At 34.9% G+C, this 21,167-nt stretch overlaps 1 protein-coding gene across 2 annotated transcripts in view; it reads right to left on the bottom strand.

Moving 5' to 3' along the window:
• Nucleotides 1-21,167, bottom strand: part of TBC1D5 (TBC1 domain family member 5) — a 324,891-nt gene that overhangs the window by 250,881 nt on the left and 52,843 nt on the right. For both annotated transcript variants that reach the window (XM_075143446.1, XM_075143445.1), the window contains exon 3: nt 9,396-9,550. The gene's annotated coding sequence lies outside the window, so the exon portion shown is untranslated. The remainder of the gene's footprint in view (nt 1-9,395; nt 9,551-21,167) is intronic.

Genomic DNA, 21,167 nt, shown 5'->3' with positions numbered 1-21,167 from the left:
ATGGAGATGAATACTCTTTTCCCACCTCATATTTACATCAAGGCTATTTAATTTTTTTAGGCTGCTAAAATAGGTTAAACGGCAGTCTCAACATCACTTTTCATCTCCCACTGGACAACGAATGGCATTATAAGACTGAGAATAGATGAAGGCATATTTACATTCATAATGTTCTTGACTATAACATTTATGTAAATTATGATTTTACATTTGCAAATACTATAATTCTCAGTTTCAATGAATACTTTACTTCTCTTTCATCATTAACTTCCTATGTACATTACATGGAGAGAAAACACCAATGAAAAATAAAGAAACTAAGTGCTGTGATCAGAGAGGTACAGATCTTCTGTAAAAGGAAAAAATGCTTTGTTTTTAAATCGATCTTACCCCTGTATAGATGGGGTGCTGGACTGCACCTCGCTGCTCATTTGGAGTGCATAAAACCTACAGAGGTTTGTAAGAAGGTAACGAAAACCGTATCTCACATTGATGGCTTATATTTAACCCCACCAAAATCAAACAACTGTATTGCTGATGAAAATGAGATTTTTTTCCCATCTGTATAAATAATATTTTTTCTATTCTTTGACAAAACACCATGGAAACACTATGTTAATTACAGAACTGCATGGAGAGTTTGGGAACATGTTTACAGATGTTACACAAGAATGAAAAACTCCAAAATATCAATTTTCATTAACTAAGCTATTGCTCCACCAAAAGGATAGAATGATTTGTAAAGATCCTCAGAGTGGAAAATGAACTTCTCAGTTAAGAAGAATATTCACCTTTCATACCTGTCTTAACACATATACACTTACACACAAAACCCGTGTACTTCTATGTACGCTTTGTCAGGATTTTTCTGTGATGGTTAGCTAAGTATTTCCTTCAATCTTTTAACATGTAAATCTGACTCAAAAAATCTATGGTTCCAGAATTAAAAACTGTCAAATCAAATTGGACTAAATATTCTGAAATGAGGAACTTTTCTTTTGTATTTTGGTAAGAGCATAGTATGACATTTTCAGACTGTAAATGCAAATATATGTAATGAAACAGCTCTCAAACTACCACAGTCTCAAGATATATATGTTATTTTTAAAGAGGTGATTCCCTGATACCTGAGAACTATTATGTAAATGAAGAAAGCTTCTTAAGGAAGCAAAATTGGGCACGCAAGACGAGTCAGGTCAGCCCGGCGTCTAATGAAATTGCTGCTTATGTATGTTGTTTTTCAAGTTATTCAACATGTAATCATTAGAAGACTAAACTTGAAATGCAAGGACTGTGTCTACATTCAAAGAGAAACTCTTTAAAAGAACAGTGACTTTTCTGGTCACTCCTACCTTTGTACCATGTAATAAAAATGAATTTAAAAGGACTTCAAGCTTATGTTCCAGTTTGGCAAGTGGAGAATGTATGGACTCGGACGATGACCCAAACCATCAAACTGCCTCTTCCATTAAGCATCACTTCCCTTTCCACAATTTCTTGAACCAATTTATTTTCTGCGTAAAGTACTAAATCTCCTAAGTTTCTGCTGAATGCCTGGCAAAAGGGAAATCAGCAGGGGTATCACTGCTGCACTGGTGTGAATTATGGCTACCAAACAGGAATTCCTTCCTCTCAGCACCCTACAAATACTGTGAAAAGGGACAGTTATTTTGTGGGACTTTTACCAGCAAAACCTTCAGGGAAGTTGAGGAGATCTTCCCAACCTCACAGAGTTTATTTGTACAGGAAACAGTGAAGTCAATCTAATACCACTCCCTAATATTTTCTGCAGGGAAAATATGAAACCTTAAACTAACCTCAACATTAATTAAAAAAATTAAAATAGTCACAAGAAACAAGATACTGAAAACTACTTGAATACTGACAAAGCCTTGTATACAGCTTTTACCACAATCCTTCAAAGAAGTCTGCACATGAATTCTTCTGTGTTGCAGGTTCTTGCATTTTAAGTTTGCCCACTAATGATATATTCAAGAAAGTATTACATCAGAAGAGTAGCATCAGGTAAGTTACAAAAACTACATTGGTCAAATTTTCTTTCCAAAGCATCTAGGAGCATAAGGCAGATCCCTGTATAGAGTAAAAATAAACTCATATCATGAGTGAAGAAACTTGCTGAATATTAGAACTTTCTTTTTGATATGAAATAGCTCATCTTTTTAATGATGTATTATAATATATTATCTTTTGGAATGAGAAAAAGATTTTGTATGAGAATGTTTTTGTATTTATGCTAGTCTATTACATTTCTTTGCTAAAAACCAAACATTAAAGTAAAATGAAAACATGATTTGTTTCCCCCCAAAACACTACAGATCCATGCAAGTTTCATATCTATAGTTTTCATGCACAAAAATAACCACAAATTCATTCAACATTTACACTTCATTCATCAAAATGTATTTAATATATGAAATGAATATACATACACAATTAGTTGGTCACTATTCATCTGGAGCAAAGTTTCACACTAAATCTTGATTAGAAATAACTAGATACTGATTCACAACTTAAACATTTTATTCATTTCCCTTGCTTTTGTCAAAACTTACATTTACAAAGTAAATGCCATTTTAAAAGTTTTTAAGCCAAAATCCAATAGAAGGTACCATATGACTTCTCTGTTTGTTTAAGGAAAAAAAAAAACAAACCCCAAAAACCTCCACTAAATTCCTGTTTATTTCAAGTATTTGTAGTCATACTGAGAAAACTCAGTAATAGTATGAAAATTCAGAAAAGTACTCTTGTATTTGCTTTAAGTTAAATACCTTCCAAAGTCTGAGTCTAAATGACGAAAAAAGAAACTAAGTACAATCTGTGCTTTCAAGAGCAATGTGTAATTAAGGTCTCCCTACCATTTACTCAGGGAAGAAATACTGTTGCTTCTGGATTTTAAATTCCTTAAAATCACTTTCCTGTCAGATGGTATGAGTGTCTCCAAGCCAGGGTGTCTTATCTATTTTCTGTTTTTACACTTTATGGGAAGAATACATTCTCCTAAAGAGATAAGCATTTTCTTCCTTTTGTCCCCTCTACTCCCCTCTTCCCTCCACCAAGTGCAGTTACGTGAGAATGACAACTTTTTCTTGGCTCCAGCTTGGATCCCACTAGAGAGTATATTCCTGGGATTTTAAAATAACCTAGACTAATGTCCCAAGACAAAGTTTGAACAACATTTATAATATAGAGGAATTCTTGCAACTGATCTACAACTCGCTTGCAAAAGAAGAGAAATAAGGTAAATTTCTGATTGTGCTTTTATATGACCTCAATATTGCAAGGCATGCATGCTCCTGAACAATAATAAAACAACATTCATCCATTTCTCCCAAATCTAGTTCAACCATTTCTACCAGAATCAATGCTTATTAAATTAATTCTTATTAGAAAAGATCTTATAGGATCAGAGACATAACATTGAGAAAAATACTGCAAAAGTGGATGGCAAGATTTTAATCCTCCTTTAAAAACTGTAAATCTGTAGAAACATTATGTTCTCAAAGAAAGTCTTTAATATTAAATCATGTACTGTACATCACTCAGTGCAACCTTTAATAAAAGCACATGAAGTTGCTCAGAAAGTTCTGAGTTCTATAAAGTTCCACATTAATTTATTTAAATAAAATAGAACACTGATAATAAAGAATAACTTCTGACCATTGTGGCTCCTATTACGTTAAAGAACTGTTTAAAGTATATATTTAATATATGAGTTCATTGAATAAATAGCACTCAGCAATGTGCAGAGGGTCTTAAATTAGTAGGCAGTTGGTCATCACTGTCACTTTAATTTGGTTTTATTCATCTGTTTTCCATCTAATTACAAATGCTGGCCAGTCACAACAACAATGAGCAAAGCTGCTACTTGCACTGGAGATACAGTCCCTAATATTGGACTCCAACCACACACTGGTACCTGTCAGTATCATTCAGAACATGTTCAGTCATTCAAATGAGTGTAACTTAAGAGTAAAAAGCACTAAAATCCTATGAACTTCCTTAAGAATTTGTCATGGAAGCAAAGCATTCTGTAAGTCCCACAGTATTTCCTGGGGAGGAGGAGAAGGAAAAGAAAGAGAGCCAAGGATAGCCATGAAATAGCGTCCCTTTCCCTTCAAGGGAAGTTGCAGCCAGTTTTTTAGAAATGTTTTTTCCTTAAAACTTTACTGGAAAATTATCACAGCTTTGAACACATGAGGGACAACTGCCTGCAATGGTCACATCTACAGTAAGAGGGTCACTTCAAACGCACCAAAATATCATTACAATCTTGTGTCTACAAGATACACCACTGGTAATACAACAGTTTCTCCCCCCCATGGTTTTCTTGATGCAGAAACTTAAGGCTGCCACTTTTAATCCTTTAAGAATAACTTTAACGAATTCTTATTTAACAAATTCTGATCGGCATTTGTGATCACCTAAGTTAGCAGCCGTCTCGTACTGAAAAAAACCCACAGTCTTCTGACTCGGTTCAAGCCAAACCACTTGTTACCAATGCGATCCTTCTGAAAAAGTTTGAAAGTCATCAAAATGCAGAAGAGAAGACATATAATGAAACTATAGAAGACACATACAGTAAGCAGGTGACAACAAAGGCAAGATGTTGCTGTCCTCAAGTAGAATCATAGACCGGTTTGGGTTGGAAAGGACCTCTAAAGATCACCTAGTCCAACCCCTCTGCTAGAGGCAGGGACATTTTCCACTGCATCAGGTTGCTCAAAGCCCCATCCTGGCCTTGAACACTTCCAGGGATGGGTCATCCACAATTGTTCTGGGCAACCTGTTCCAGTGTCTCACCACCCTCAAAGTAAAGAATCTCATCTAAATCTACCCTCTCTTAGTTTAAAACCATTATCCCTTGCCCTATCCCTACAGGCCCTGGTAAAAAGTCCCTCTCCGTATTTCTTATAAGCCCCCTTTAAGTATTGAAAGGTGGCACTAAGGTCTTCCTTAGTACTGGGATTTCCAACTAGGGAGACTGGTTTCCTGGTTAAAATGAAAACGAACTATAAAGCAGGGACCAAATACAATGCAAAAAGCTCTGCCAGACTGTCCTGGTTTTGGCTGGGATAGAGTTAATTTTCTTCCTAGTAGCTGGCACAGTGCTGTGTTTTGGATTTAGTATGAATATAATGTTGATAACACCCTAAGTAGTGCTTAGATAGTCGAGGACTTTTCAGCTTCCCATGCTCTGCAGGTGCAGAAGAAGCTGGGAGGGAGCACAGCCAGGACAGCTGACCCAAACTGGCCAAAGGGATATTCCATACCATATGACGTCGTGCTCAGTATATAAGCTAGGGGGAGTTGGCCAGGGGGGGTAGCGACCGCTGCTTGGGGACTGGCTGGGCATCAGTCGGCGGGTGGTGAGCAACTGCATTGTGCATGACTTGCTTTGTATATTCTATTATTATTATTATTACTACTACTATTTTACTTTATTTCAATTATTAAACTGTTCTTATCTCAACCCACGAGTTTTCTTACTTTTACTCGCCTGATTCTTTCTCCCATCTCACCGGAGGTGGCGGGAGTTAGTGAGCAGCTGTGTGGCGTTCAGTTGCTGGCTGGGGTTAAACCATGACACAGACCTGGCTGGGCAGTGTCCAAGGCCAGCTCAAGCTTCAGAGCCACACCGCCCACAATGAGGCTCAGGAGGCAAAAGGGGCAGCCTGCCAGGGGGCAGGGGCAAGGGAGATGTAGCGGATGAAGATCACTGCCAGAAGCAACTTGAACTAAGAAGGATGTGAAGTAGTACCAATTTTGTCAAGTGAGGACCAGCTACATAAAGTGGACAAATCCTGACATGGTACCAAGAGAGAAGAAAGGACATCTAAAGAGAATGGGCTAATAACACACAGTAGTGCTACTCTTCACTAGGACAACCTAACAGCTACTGAAACTAAAGCTATGGGAATTACTAGTCCTGAGGTGATATCATGTACCCTTGTGGGGAATTAATATAACTTGATTTTAGTGCTTTGCAAAATAACTCTTGATCCTGGACCTGTTCTTCCATCCTTTGAAGCCGCATGTCCTGCAAGTTTTGCTACATCTGAGAAAAAAGTCCTTAGCTTATGGATATCTCTCTCCATAGCCTATCTCTGCAATACAGCCATAAATTAAACATAGGCACATGGACCACCCACATTGTAGGAACAGCAACAACAGAAACATTGCAATGAATGTGTGTTGGTTTTTTCTTTTTTGAAAGACTTAAAATGTTCTGCTCATACAGATGTGTGATGACCACTATGAGCTGCATAACAGTGTAACAAATGGGTAATTTAGTTGCTCCACAAACCACAGATTATTGTAGTGTTTAAGAAAAGATGCCATCTGTAACATGACTGCAAGTCACCAGATAGTGCTTTTTAGACTGATACAGAAGTTTATGTGAACTTGAAGTAACTGACAAATTATACAATGCCACCTATTCTAGAGCCTGTAAGAAAATACATAAAATCACTTAAAGATTTCTTTTTAGAAAGTACCGCATTTCAAATTATAACCACTTTCTGCAGTATTTAATTACCTGAGATACTTCCTCTGAAAAATATAGTTCATGTTTCCTGATGTTTCATAATCCAGTTTATAAAATGAAGACTTTAGAGCCAGGCTACAAGCCAACAATTATCAACTATTATATGGGATTTAATTACTCCTCAACTCAAAGGAACTATGTTTAAAGCTATATGATACTTCGGTTTTCTTATAAACTATTTCAATAGTGAAACTTGTTTGACTAGTTTAATTATTATGTCAACATAAAAAAAAATCTGAAACACAAGAAATTGGGAAGTGTTAAGTGAAACTCCGATCTTGGAGAAGATTGGAATAATTTCAAGCAGAGCGAAATACAGGAAAATAAATAACGGGCATTTAAAAATATTTTGTCTTCAGAAAAATTATTGGTCTTAAATATAGGTTTAACAAATTAGGAATAGTAAGTAAAACACATGAAATGCGCATTATCACTTTCCAGCCAAAGAATTCCTAACATGATTGAATCCAAAGTCTGAAAAATCTACAGCATACCAGTCCTGAAACAACTCTGTCAAGCTTACTATGAAGCAAGCACATGGATATATAATTTTAAAACAATTATACACATGCCTGAAATACTAGGGTTCCTAAAAAACGTCAGTTGCGATGTTCCTTTCTAAAGCAATATTCATTGCTTTCCCTAATGAAATTTCTATTTTCTTGTTTTCCTAAGAAGAGTTGTAAGAGGCAAAACAGCCAAGGACAGAAGAGATTCACCGTTCAGCAAATTCACCGTTTCTTTTCACGGGGAAAGAAAACAGGTGCATTTTGGCAGTCTATTTTAATCACGAAGACAGAGTAGGCAATTTTATTTTTCTTTCTTCCCTTCTCATTTTTACTCAGCAGCCAACAAGAAGCAGCAGATCTATTGATTATATGCATACTACATTATTGCACGGGTAAGTAAAATCAAGAGATGAAATGGAAGGTAAGAGCAGCAGCCACAGCTTCGAGTTTGCATCTCAAGTATCAAGACTTGCCCGTGGCCTGGTCTACCACTGAACAAGTATAATACCTACTTTGTAAATGAAAGATATCTGGCAGGTTACATGGAAACCCCTGCTGCCTGAAGCTAGTCTTCTTCACTGGTCTGAATGCTGCCTCCAACAGTTGGAGTGAGGGAGGCGGGAAGCATCAGGCTACCGAATTTGGTGCACTCTAAACTCACCGTGAGGTAGAAGCCAACTTTGTCAAAAGCCGTAATACCTAAAGAAAGATCTCCCAGGCTTGTTCATGAGTGTATAAATCTTTTCTTATATTAAAGGTACATTGAGCTAACCAGAATATTCAAAAGCCACTATAGCAATTTTCAACAACAATTTTAACTAGTTTTTGAAAGACATGTAATAAGAAAAAAGCTATTTTTATTAGCTTTTCTAAGTAACAAAATAAAAAGACATTCCCAAAATTATTTAAATCAGCACAATGAGTTCATTATAATGATTTACTATAGCATTATCATGTCATTTTTTAATTTCACAAAGTTGGATGGAATGAAAAATGATCTTGATATAACCTATAATAAGCAATCTAAACACTTGAAGATGTTGAAATCGTATAGCCCCACATGCACACACAAAAAGGGTAAGCCACCAAAAGCACAAGTCTTTACGTCTCAACTCTTTTTGACAGTTCCAAAATTCAGGCACACATCCAGAAGAACTTTCTGCCCCATGTCTGGTCAGTAAAGAAATTGAGGTTAACCTTTAATTTTTAATGTCACCTGAAGCCAGTGACTGCTTTTTCTAATGCAAGTGACAGATAAACAGCAAAACACTCCCAAGATGATACACAAAGCACCACACACCATAAGTGCATTTTTATTTTTATACCAACTCAATTTCTCAAATGGATAACCAATGTTCCTACTAATTTACATTAAGAATTGAGTGAGGCATGAAAATTGTTCTGATGCATAGGCTCTATTTCTTTAATGTACTGCATAGTGTTCTGTACTTTATTGCAACACTGGAAAAAACTAACTACACTTAAAAGGTACAGAAACTATACATACAAAAACACAAGCACATATATGTCTTAAAAAATCACTTCAGAAGGGGTTTTAAATTATCCAGAGCAGTATGAAGGAAAGATAACTAATTAACGTCACTGATGGAAGTCAGTAAAAGCAAAAAATTGTTCCTATTAAAATGAGTTTCCTGACCTTTAATCTCTTGAATGGGTGTTTTTCTGCAGACTAATACTAGTACTGTGTATCTACACTGCTAGCATTTCAACTTCCTAATTCCTTTATAGAATTCAATAGTATCACCTTAACATTTGCACAGTAATTCCAAACTAAACAGAGGGAATATGGCAAATTGAGGTAATATAATCTAGCTATTTAAGGCAAAATTGGCAAGTCTTTAACAGCAAACACTGCATCATTACTAAACACTGCCATGTTGTTAATGTAAGGAGAGGTTTGAATTAGATAGTGAATTGCCCCTCCAGATCAAGACTTAGGGCTTATTATGGGAGAAAGCAAAGAAAAGCTCCCACTGACACTGTCTATGTTTCACCAGTTCTGTGGAAAGCAGACTTCAATACAGTTATCCATCACTTTTAAAACCAAGTACTACAGTCAATATTTTCACTTGTCTTTTAAAACGTAACGTAGTAAAGTGGGGAGAAAAGCACCTATGTTTGTAAAATAAGATAGTTTTTTTACAGAAAGGGTATTTGAAATAATTTTTGGACAACTACAGGAAAGACATCACAAACATAATTTTTATAAATGCTAAATGTGTAACTATGACATTAACAAAAATGAGGCAAACTCTGTTTTTTTTTTTTAAATTAAAAAAAACATAGAAAAATTAACTCACATAGTGGCAGGTGCTTAAACGCAAAGGAGACAGTTGTCCTTAGAATTATATTCTTTGCACGTTCAACAGTCAAGTAGCATCGGGATAAGGCCCAGCCACCAGCAGCAACGAGAAAGCTGGAGTAGCAGTCCCAGTACCAGACTTCTGGAATTGACCTTTGGATGGAGAATAAAGATGCTTGATGAAACAATGCTAAAAACATTTTTCATTTTTTAGTTTGACCTAAAGGGATTTAAGTGACCTAAGGCATTGGATTTCTTCTGGAAATTTCCATATAACAAAAAGGCAAGTGACTGAAACTAGTATTTTTTTTCAAGTCAAATAAGTATTTCACATAATCATGTAACAAGAGAGATGGAAACAACATGTAAGATAAGTCCATGTGGTTCAATGTATTTATTTTTAATAATGGACAATAATGGTAGAGAGACAATTCTAACTTGAGCATTACGAAGACTTCTTCAGTATTCAACCTGAAATTTATATCAACATGCAATTCTTGGCTCCTTCTCAGCATTATTTTCAATTCCTCCTCCTGTGACTGCACTTCTTAAAAATGCAGATTTTACAAATTTCAGTAACTTGATATTGCTAGATGTATTTTCTAGAAAGTGGTTAATTCATTATTAGTAAGACCAAAAAAACTGTACAGGGTCCAACACCATACTACAGCTGGTTATAACCACACTAAAAATGTTCAGGGCTATAGTTCTAAGAAAAAGGTAACAAATCAAATTCCAGCAACTGATCAATCATCTATCTTTTATTAACTCCCTTTTAACTGTTCAAAAATGCACTTGTAAATCAAGGAAAAAAAAAATCTCTCTTCAAAACATGTTTATGCAGAATTTTTCAACTACTGTGAGATAATTAAACACTATTCACATAACGATGGGATACACTGCTATTTTAAAATAATTTTTCCTATTAAAAATACGCAAAGTCAATAGTGTTGAATTGGAAACAGCATCTTCCCTTTTTGAAAAGCTGGAACTTTACTCTGCTTCTACGGTATTTCCATCAGAAAACTTAAGAACATAACCATCTAGACACATTTTAAAAAAAAAAAGTCCTAGAAGACACTGATTTTGCAGGTAAGTACCCAAATAGCTCCTGTAATCCAACGACTTGTCAAAACAAATTAAATTGCATTTAGAAATAAACTATGAAAAACATACTCACTTTGAAGGAATAAATTTTGGGATTTCTTTTTAAGAAATTAAATTAAATACACATAAGTCTATGAAACAGTTTCAACTAAACAGTGGTTTTGTTTTTTTTTTTTTAATTTGGATTAGTATCCTAGTAATATACTAGCATATAAATGTATTTTTATTCTAGAGCATACTTTGAGTTATTAAGCCTGGCATTAAATTTTGTAACAAGATGTAATATATCTAATTCAAGAGGACTTAGAGTATTCCTGTATTACTTATTAATATGTTAAGTGAACGTTTGGACAATTGATTTCAACTAGGTTTTGTGACTAAAACATGTGACAAAATACAATTTTCAAATTACATAGTCCATTTGTCATAACTACTGCTCTTTCTAATTTCTATAGGTGTTAACAAATTAAGCAAAAAAAAGCCACACTAAGAACAGTAGCCAATTCAGAATTTAAAAGCAACCATCAGTATCATTTATATACAGCCATTAGCAAAGTATCTTTACTGCTTTTCCTTGCTGTTCTGCTTTCCTATTTCCTTCTTTTGCTTTTTATACACTCCTTCCTGCATTTTCCTCTTAAACAAATCAAAGCTGCAAATAATGAACAGTGAATATGTATATCTGCAGAGGACTTACTACACTGAGACCATAGTCCTGTACTGAAGTAATAATGAATAATAACAAATGTATTGCTCAAGTATCACAAGTCAACTCAGTCACAGCTGGATCCAATCAGTGACTGGTTTGCTTAGAAAGATCAATATATTTAACATACTAATCCTGTAAATTCTTACTGAAACAACAGAAAAATCCCCAGCCAATGGCTTAAATAATGTTTATGTAGCAAAAGAAATAGAAAATATTACTCTATATAAGTTCTGAATGACAATGTATTTCATACCAGTGCAGCACAATGATTTTCACATCATTCATACAGTTGTGATAGTAGTTTGCAACAAGTTACACTGTAGAACGGTCTCTATCCCTGCATTGACGTTTTATGTTTTCTGAGTTATAAATGAGTCGAATAAAGTATGGAGAATGGGAAAGCATGTTTCCCCATTTAAGCATTTGGACTAGCTGAAATCGAAAGACAGACTTACTGTGAATACAAAGAAAATTATATCAGTGGAAATTAAAAAAATGAAGATATGAGTAAATTACTGAAACAATTTACAAAACAGAAAATAGGGTTAAGATTTGTATAACGTGACACAAGACAGAAAGATTGTTTTTCTTGAAAAGTAAGAAAGAAACTAACTTGACTACATAAGCTAGAAAGTATCAGTAAGCAGAACTGATAACTGGCTATATTTTAGCAAAGATGATGACACCCTCATGTAGACTGCTCACTTTGTCTGAAGGCTCCATATTAGACATTTCTGGAACCTACACGGGGACTACATAAATCAATACCATGGCAAAGGCAGACCATCTTGAACATTATTTACAGAAAATAGTCTTCAAAATATGAATAAAGAGCTTTCCGTACTTGCGCAGACGCCTGCATACCCACATAGGATGGAGGAAAGCAAGAGTTTGGTATCATACCATATGCTAGTAGAAGGTTCCTAACAACCAGAGTCACTCCAATGCTGAAAGACGTAGGTATCGGGAAGAAAATGCAGATAATTTAACTTAAACTTCTAAATGGAAGTGTTTAGGAAAGCTACATTTTGCAGCTAACAAAATAGGCACAGTAGTACATACTTTCCAAGGGAGTCTTTATATTTCCCATGGTCCACTGGTCCTAAAACTATGCTCCTGCTTGGAAGACTGAGAACATCCCAATGCTTTGCCACTTGTTCTCAGAAGGTCTTACTTCACTATCCTTTCAACATACGTTAAACTAAAGCCACTTAACGGGGCAGGGGGAGGGAAAGGCAGTGGAAACAAAGAGAAGAAACTAGCTTAATTTTGCTATTCTCTGTTCTTCCTTCCCCCAACACTGTTTCCCTCAGAAAGAAATTACATAACTAAGAATAAATGTAGCAAATCATATAAATTACCTTGATATTTCACTATTTCAGTAAATACATTTGATTCTCTTCTCATCAAGATTCAATGGTGTTTCAAAGATCTGTACTGGATCTAAACCTGAATGCTTTTCACAGTCTTTCCATTTAAGTAAGTGAATTTTAGATTACACTTTAATTTAGAATAGCCACGTATCACTTTTTTGACATCTGTCCATCATAATACTGTACGAGAATTAAAACCTAAAAATACTAAAACTGACATCAAGCTGTACTGAAAGTATTTTAAGAAGAACAATTCATTTAAAAACAGAGTATGTGGCATGCTTAAAGTATGGAATTTGGTTACTGAAGAGAGTCCAGGAATGTCCCACTTCTGCATTGCTTCTCAGGTATACATATGCACAAAAGAGCATTTCAAGATGCCAGAAGCTGAGTAAGATACTCACTTGTATAGGTCTATTAAATCTGTGAATGCAGGAGCTGCTGCATTTCACAGTCTATTATTTATATGACAGAATGAAGATCTGAAAACATGAAATATAGCCTTAAATTATTCACTTATTCTTTTCACAAAAGGAGAAACCGTCAATCTAACACTAAAAGACTTCAAGCTTATTTCTAAAGGTTTCATGAAAATTGCCTTATTTATCAAAACTTTATTCCCTCCGTTTGTTCATTAAACACTGTAGCTTTGCATTAAGGTCAAGCAGTGTCAACCAATTACTGTGGTTGGAAAAGTCCTACTTCCTTAATACTCAAAGAAAGCACCGTATATAGTGAATTATTTTAATAAGCAAACTGAACACTGTTTACCCAAAGTACATTTCAACCATAAAAAAGTATTTTAAGGGTTTCTATCAACAATCAATTATACTACTATTTATTATCACAGCAGCATTAAGCATGATTCTGTCTGCTTAAATGCCAGCCTTAAAAAAATATACACCTATTTTAGCATATTCAGCAATATTCTGTTCTTAGCTCATACTAAAGAAAAGTAATAAAAATCAAGTGACCTATAAAGCAAACTGAAAGGTAAAAGATAAAACATTGAATTGTAAAGAGACAATATCAACTGGTATAAATATTCTGGCTTCTGTCATTATTCTCTATAGTGGGCAAGAGGCCTTGGCTCATATGACAGACCTCAAAAAAAAATCCACCCTGCTTTCACTGGTCCTAATTTTATAGTTTTATTTTAGGGTAAAATTCTTCATCTTGTCATATACAAGAAGAACAGGTGAACAACAGATGAATGATGGATTTTAAGTGGTTACGCACAAATTTATTAAACACCAAGAAAAGGCCACCCGTGGGTCATCATACCAAAGTCACAGTTGTTCGGGATAAAAGGATTTCCATAAGATATTTTGATGTAACAATTTGAGATAAAGTTCCCCTTGTCCTAATTCAATCTTTTCCCCAACACATTTTAATGGCCTGCAGTTCAAAAAGCTAAAATGATGATTTTAGTATGTAATCACCTCTATCTTTACACTTCACATAAGCAAAATTTTGGATCTCATTTCTCTTTGGAACTGACCTGTTTACTCCCATTCCACTTAGTACATAAGATGTGATGAAAGAACCCTTAATTTTCTGATGTAACCTTTGAAATCTTACTGCTATGAGCCCAACTGTGCCTTTCTGAAGTTACAAAACAAGCAAAACTAAAGAAAATTTCTTCTACACATCCTGTCAGCTTGTCTCACTAGAAAAAAGTTTTCATCTGTGTCCTGTATCAGTGATCAATGAGACCTACAATGATACAAGACACACATACTGTTGCTACAAACAAGAAAGAGAGGAAATAACGTAACAAAAGGAATGAAAAAAAAACCTGAAAAGAATCATGCTGAAAATTATGGAGGAAGAGAGACGTAACAGAGTAGGATCTGTTGTCTCAGTATTTCTAAGAGATCAGAATAAAGAAAATCAAAAGAAGTAGAAAAGGAAAAAAAAAAACAAACCAAAACCTAGAACAAACCCTCTCCTGACCCCCCAGGTGGGATAAATCCCATCTACAAGATACAGTCTACCAGTGAAACCTGAAAAGATTTAGAACCAATTATCGCACAACCAAATTTCTAATAGAAGATGTAAGAAGATAAAGAAAAAAATACAGATCAGAGAGCAGTGTTCTTGAAAATAAATTTTCAACAGCTCTGTCAAACTGGGTATATATTTCAAATGGATCTCAGAGACACCTGTTTACATCTGTTTCTATCTGCTGTTTTCGTATCATAGTAACTTGAAGGCAGTGGGGTTATAAAATCAGCAGATAATACAATGCTGGGAGAAACTAGCAGCACCTCAGAGGACAGATCTGATTTCTGAATGCTTTTGGAAAATGGTAGATATGGTCAGAAATCAACAAGGTGATTCAATAAAGACAAATCCGAAGTGCTACGTTTAGAAAAGACGCATCACAGACATGAACACAAAACAGACCAGCAATAAAACATTAGACAGGGAATCAACGGATAGAGAAGAATACAAACCAAACCAGTAAATTTTGTAGTATCTTTCAAAACCACATCTCACTGAAATAGGTTGGCAAGCACGTGATGTGTATGTGGGTGGGTGTGTGCACGCATGTATGTGCATGCATGTGAGAGCTGATAATTACTTTTTTCCACCTCTTACTGTGCTTTATACAGTTTTGGACATCATAATTCTCAGAAAAATGTAGGCAAACTATGAAAAGTCAGTGGGAGTGTGACTTCTAGGAGTGCTGGGGTATTTCACTCACTGAAGCTTCTCAAGAAAAGGTTTGATCAACATACTTGATCCAGCCGCAGGGAAGATTGAAAAAGATGGTAATCTGTGATCTTCCAGGCAATGCAGTTCTCCAATACCAGTCCACCTGCCACAGCCAACCACAGTAAGAGACTAAAGAAAAAGGAAGGCTGCGTCTGTGCGCCTTCAACAGCATAAGCTCTCTCACTTACCTCCTATCTTCAGATTCCTGTATTTGAAACCATCGCATCAACTTCCCTTGCTACCAGACAGCTGGAGAGGAGATTATGACTCTGCGTAGTTGCTCTTAAAAGTCCTCAACATGAGCCAATACTAGATTGAGCACATCTGTGGGTAACTTTTCCTGTTTTATCACTCTTTGGCTAAAACTACCTACCACTTCATGTAAGAAAAAATGCATCACTGATCATTTTTATTTTCATGTTACATGTGTGCCCTTAAAAGGAGCATGAACAACTCTGTATATGAAAACCTAATGCACAAATAGTACAGCTAATGAAATTATATCCTGAATTGCACAATAGTAAAACAAAGTGTTTTTGGAAGGCCTCCTTTCCCTGTGCTGGCTTCTTCAGCCATTTCATGGATAGCTCTTAATAATTCCTTACCTTATGTCCTGTAATAATAACTGAAAATTGTTTGCAAAATGAAAGTGGTATGCTAATCAACAGCTCTTTTGCGAATTAGAGAACAATCTTCAGCTTTATGGGACATGTCATTTCAGTATAGTGGATCAGAAGAAACTGATCTTCTGTACTGATGAAACCATCCTTGTGAGGATAGAGGGAATAAGCTCTGCTTTTCTAGATCCATCAGCTCTACTGGATAACACTAGCCAGCAGTGGGAGATATGGAGGTGGGCTGTAAGATAAGGAATAGGCTAGAGGCAAGAAGAGCTGTTATAATTATAGCTGGGAACACAGAATTTGTTAAAGGAAGTCTACTGTATAATTACATTTGAAAATTTAGCAAGATGCCCAGAGGCTGGCTTGCAGCTGTCAGGAACTGGTAATGCTAGAGTTCTGCTGCTCAAGAGGCAACCACTACTGCACCTCCCTGTACTTGAGCCGACTTTGATACGGCAAAGGAATGACTTCTGCTAAAATCAGTAAGATTGCACAACACATGAGATTATACCTATTCTCAGTAAAAAGTGTTCAGAGATTGGGCATTATTTTAAAGGAAATTAAATGTAAATCTGCTGGTTTTGATACTACATTAAACATATTTTTGAATGAGTGACAACGGTAGTATTTTGTGAATTGCATATTTTATTTAATAACAGTTAAAATTCAGGCGGTTTTTAAGATATTAATTCATAATCAAATTAACTTCATCTACAGGTTAATATCGGTTTGCATACAAAGTCATAGTTCTCACTTTGGTTTTTCTGGCCCAATCAAATGCAAAATGAATGAGTGAAATGCAGACAGAATGCAAGATTAAAAAAAAAAAATCTGTATGTCTGTTTCATGCTTGGATTTAGAGCTCAAGTGATACTGCTACTGAGAAACAAACAGTAAACTACAAACACTTACCCAAAGCGGTAATCTGCTGACAAACTGATCAAGTATGAAATATGATTAAGTCATTTTGGAAAAAAAGGTAGGATTAAACAATTGAAAAAATTGCTCATTTTATATGAAGCTAATGATTCTACTTAAAAAAGTATATTCTGCTAATTCAAATATTAGCAAATTAAGTGCTGAGCATGTTGGAAGTTATCACCAACTACAGGTATTACTGGTGTTTATTTAAAACACATCCAGATAAAGAATTGAGCAAGAATCATAATACAGACATAAATTTGACCATATTTGGAATTTTAGCACAATTCAAAATTATGTCGTCATATTATCATCACAAGAAAATATAAAGCTCTAGAAGACAGAGCAGATACTTCAAGCCAAAAACAAAACTTCATAGTAGAATTATTTCTAAGTGCTATGACAGCTGCTTCTTTTCCTTTAGACTTGCAGTTTTAAAAGAAATTTAAGTATATATGTCTACTTGGCATTATGGACTCTAGGGAGAGAAAACTGAGGGTTATTCCACCTTTAATTAAACACCTACTGCTTCCATTTTGAAAAGATTAAGATTGAAGAAAGTGCTTAAATCCTCAAATATTGTCTAAGTGCTGAAATCATAAGTACAGGCAGCACATCAACTATTCCATATTTGCTCCATCAGCCTAAACATATTCTTGTTTGAGGCCTCATTATTATAATCAGTTTAAATACTACAGTTGTCTCTTCTATAGAAAGGTAGAAATATTTTCTAAGTATCATAGGCTTTGCTCACTTAGAAAAATGTTCTCAACTTAAGACTTAATGAAAGGTTCCTTTCTGTGCATCAAGTCTGGCTTTTGCTCAGTGTAACAGGACTGCTGTTTGCTATTTACAACGTTTCATTTGAGGAGGGGGGGAGGAAAAAACCTAAGAAATTTTATACAAATTTCTCTCCTCTAATTTTTATTATATGAAGATGGATGTTTGAAGGATGATCATTTCAACAAAAGAGGGGCACCTATGGAACATACAAACTTTGAGCGTTGTTTGACTTTTACAGGTAACTAATCTTTACAATTTAATTTATTCCTTTGCTTTAATTTTGAAAGTAAAATACAGTCACTTGAAAAATTCAAGTCTTTGAAAAACATACAAATTAAATTTACAAACCTTTTTTAAAAAGAGAAATTAAAATTCATTTTGAAAGAAACTTCAGGAGCACAATACTAATTTCAGACAGTGACCTAGGTTTTATTCAAATACGATTTTTTCAGGACTGTCTAACTTCAAATACTCTGAGCCTTGGTCAATTTTGGTTGCACAGATATTGCAAATGTAAAAGAAAAATGTCAGGCTTCATATTGATTTCCTCTACTTCAACCATAATAGTTTCCTATGTTTACTTTTGTCATATTCACCCATATTACACTATATATTGCAGCTTTAAGGACTGCAATGATCCCTTAAGGAATGTACAGAGAACAACTCAGTCTTTCATCTAAAATATTACTGTAGAAGAACAAAAGCATTTTCATGAAATAGTTAATCTTATGTATCAACAATTCCACAATAAAATATAAGAAAGCAAACTACATTAAATTCCTGATAGTTGCACGTTCTTGCTGTTGCTCTGGACAAAGAAAAGCCTTTAAACTTCTTATTATCGATTCTGAAAGAAAAAGAATGTCTTATATGGAATTCTTCTGTAGATTCTAATATGTAAGCACACAAATCTATAAATCTAGTGGGCACTTTTACCTTTATTTTAATACACAAAAAAACCCCAAACATAAAAACAAAACAGAAGGAAGAAAAGTCAGAATGATCTTCCTTGCTAGTACATAATGTAAAATGAACACTGCTCACATTTGTAGAAAACACACTCTTCCCAAGATATGAACCTTTTAAGCAAAAAGCTTTGTATGGAAATAAAATTTTCCAATACAATTGACAAGTGCTAGTTCACCAACTGCCAAAAAAAAGAATGAAATCTGGCTGCGGTTCCAAGTACTTCTACTTCTTCTGCAACGTGACGTTTCTGTCATCACAAGCGTGGTGTGTATTCAATACAGTTTTAACACACAGGGATATACAATACCACACCTTGAATTACGAGTGCTGAAGACCAGTCCCACTAAAGCTTAAAGGCTGTGAATCAAAAGACAGCTTGCTGTATCTCTACCAAAACTTGTTTTGACTCTGCACATATCTGTACATATATACAAGAGACTATCGTGTCTTTTAGATTACAACTATCTTGACAAAGAATATTTGCTGGTTTATGTTTTAGGTAAGGAGTTATGACTTCTGTTACTCTTATCGCTACAGGTATCCATAACACAGGATAATTTGTGTTTTCATTCCCCTCATTAGCACTTATCTATGTATCTATCCATTGAAACCAGAAATTTTCAAAAAAGTTGCACGGCACAACACAACTATATTAAGTCAACATTTACTAGAGTTTTAAGTCATATGACCATTTTTAAGATTCATGTTATCCATCCACATAAAGGCATACTTTAACATAATGGTACTTACAATAGGAAGAAAAGAGCCTAGTGTTTCTAAAATTGCTTTCAAATATTTTAAATAGTTTGCCTCTATTTTTTTCCTCATAAAATAGGGGATGGCAAAGAGCATGTAACAATTCCTAAATTAAGGAAAGAAAAACAAGAATGCACATTATATATAAAGTAGTAATAGGCAGAGACAACTTCACTAGGCTGTGACATATGACATCTGGTAGACTATTATCATAATAAATGGGAAAAGTAGGTGGGATTCTGTCAACAGCAAGGTATGAAGAAATGCATCTTCATCAGAATGACAAACATATCTGCCTTTTACAAACATAGGTCAAACTGAAATTCCAGTATCTGAGAGTTAAATATTTTCACTTTATTTAATCCCCTTTTCTTTTTAACAGTTTCACTGAAGCCTAACATGTCTTCATTTATCAGAGATATGTAGTTATGTAATTTAATTTCTTTTTAGTGAGGATAAATTAAACTTGCTAATAATCAATGGCTACAAACTCAGAAGAAACAGCCTATTACTTTTTCACAATTTTACAAATCACTTTAACTATGCAAAATAGTAACTTAGATTGTCAAACAACAGTCTAAAAACAGTATGCATCGATGTGTGACTCCTATTGGTATACCCATGCAGGTATCGCACAGATGCTGAAATAGCTTCAGCTCTGCAGTTGACCAGTTGAATGGTAAAACCACCAGTCTCCTGGGGATCATGCTACGTATTTGATGATATGTGCTGGCTACAAAAAAAATTCTCTCGTATGAGAGAAAGAAGAGAGAAACAGTGACTTTCTGAAGGTAGGTCATGTTCCCACAATTCATGTTTCTTATCGTTCACTTTGCTCCATGCTTTATTCTTCAATTTCATGTCATCAGATGAGAACAAATCAAAAGAACCATCATAAAATTCTTATTCTATGGAGACTGAAAATTGTCATTGGGTGCTTTAAAAAAAGTTAGAATATTGTCTTTTTATTTGTGACTGAAGGCAAAACCTAATTTATATTCAGTCCTTTCAGATATACACCTACAAAGTAACATTTATCAGATTATAACAATTTTCTGCATGTAAAAAAAGTAACAGAAGTTTGAAAGTCACTGAGTGAACAGTCGAGTCATAATGCAATGATGGGTTTTTGTAAGAGTCACAGATGAAAGAATTCAGGAAAGTAAATGGAAGAGGCTTTTTTTTTTTTTTTTTTAACTTGCTTTTGATACAATGTTACTTGGAAAAGCAAATTCCCCAGAGGTACTGAAATACAAAATTTTGAAAGAAAGATTTAACCTTAAATGTGGAATATTTAGTACCACTGTATTCCTAGATATCCGTTTGCTTGATACCTTGTTAGTTTTGGGGTCTTTCCAACACTGTGCTGGTGAAGACAGTCTGTATGATGGTATTTACTTTTAAACCGCTTTCAAGAAATTAATGAGTGTTTTGGTCACATATTTTCAGACTTCAGTAGAAGCTGATGGCATTAAGATACCATAGAGATTGATTTGGCAATTGTCTCTCTATCTCATGTGTACTCTCACTTCATAACTATTGTCTCTTGTCAACACATAAATGAGGCTGCTTGAAGTGTAAGGAAGGAAACCACAAAAATGTTGCAATTTTGATACACTCTAATAAATGCATGACACAGTTTAATGCTGATTTAAGATGATCTAACAGAAGACTGGCCCAAACAGATATCCCATTTTGTCCCTGCCACTGCCTTCCTCCAGAAGGTAAGTTTCTGATGCGAACGAACTTATGTGCAACCTCTCCCTCTTCTCCCATCCACTGACAAAAGAGCTTGGAAACACAAACCT

The sequence above is a fragment of the Calonectris borealis genome, chromosome 2, assembly GCF_964195595.1.
Source record: "Calonectris borealis chromosome 2, bCalBor7.hap1.2, whole genome shotgun sequence".
Classification (NCBI taxonomy): domain Eukaryota; kingdom Metazoa; phylum Chordata; class Aves; order Procellariiformes; family Procellariidae; genus Calonectris; species Calonectris borealis.
This window is presented reverse-complemented; position numbering and strand designations above follow the sequence as displayed.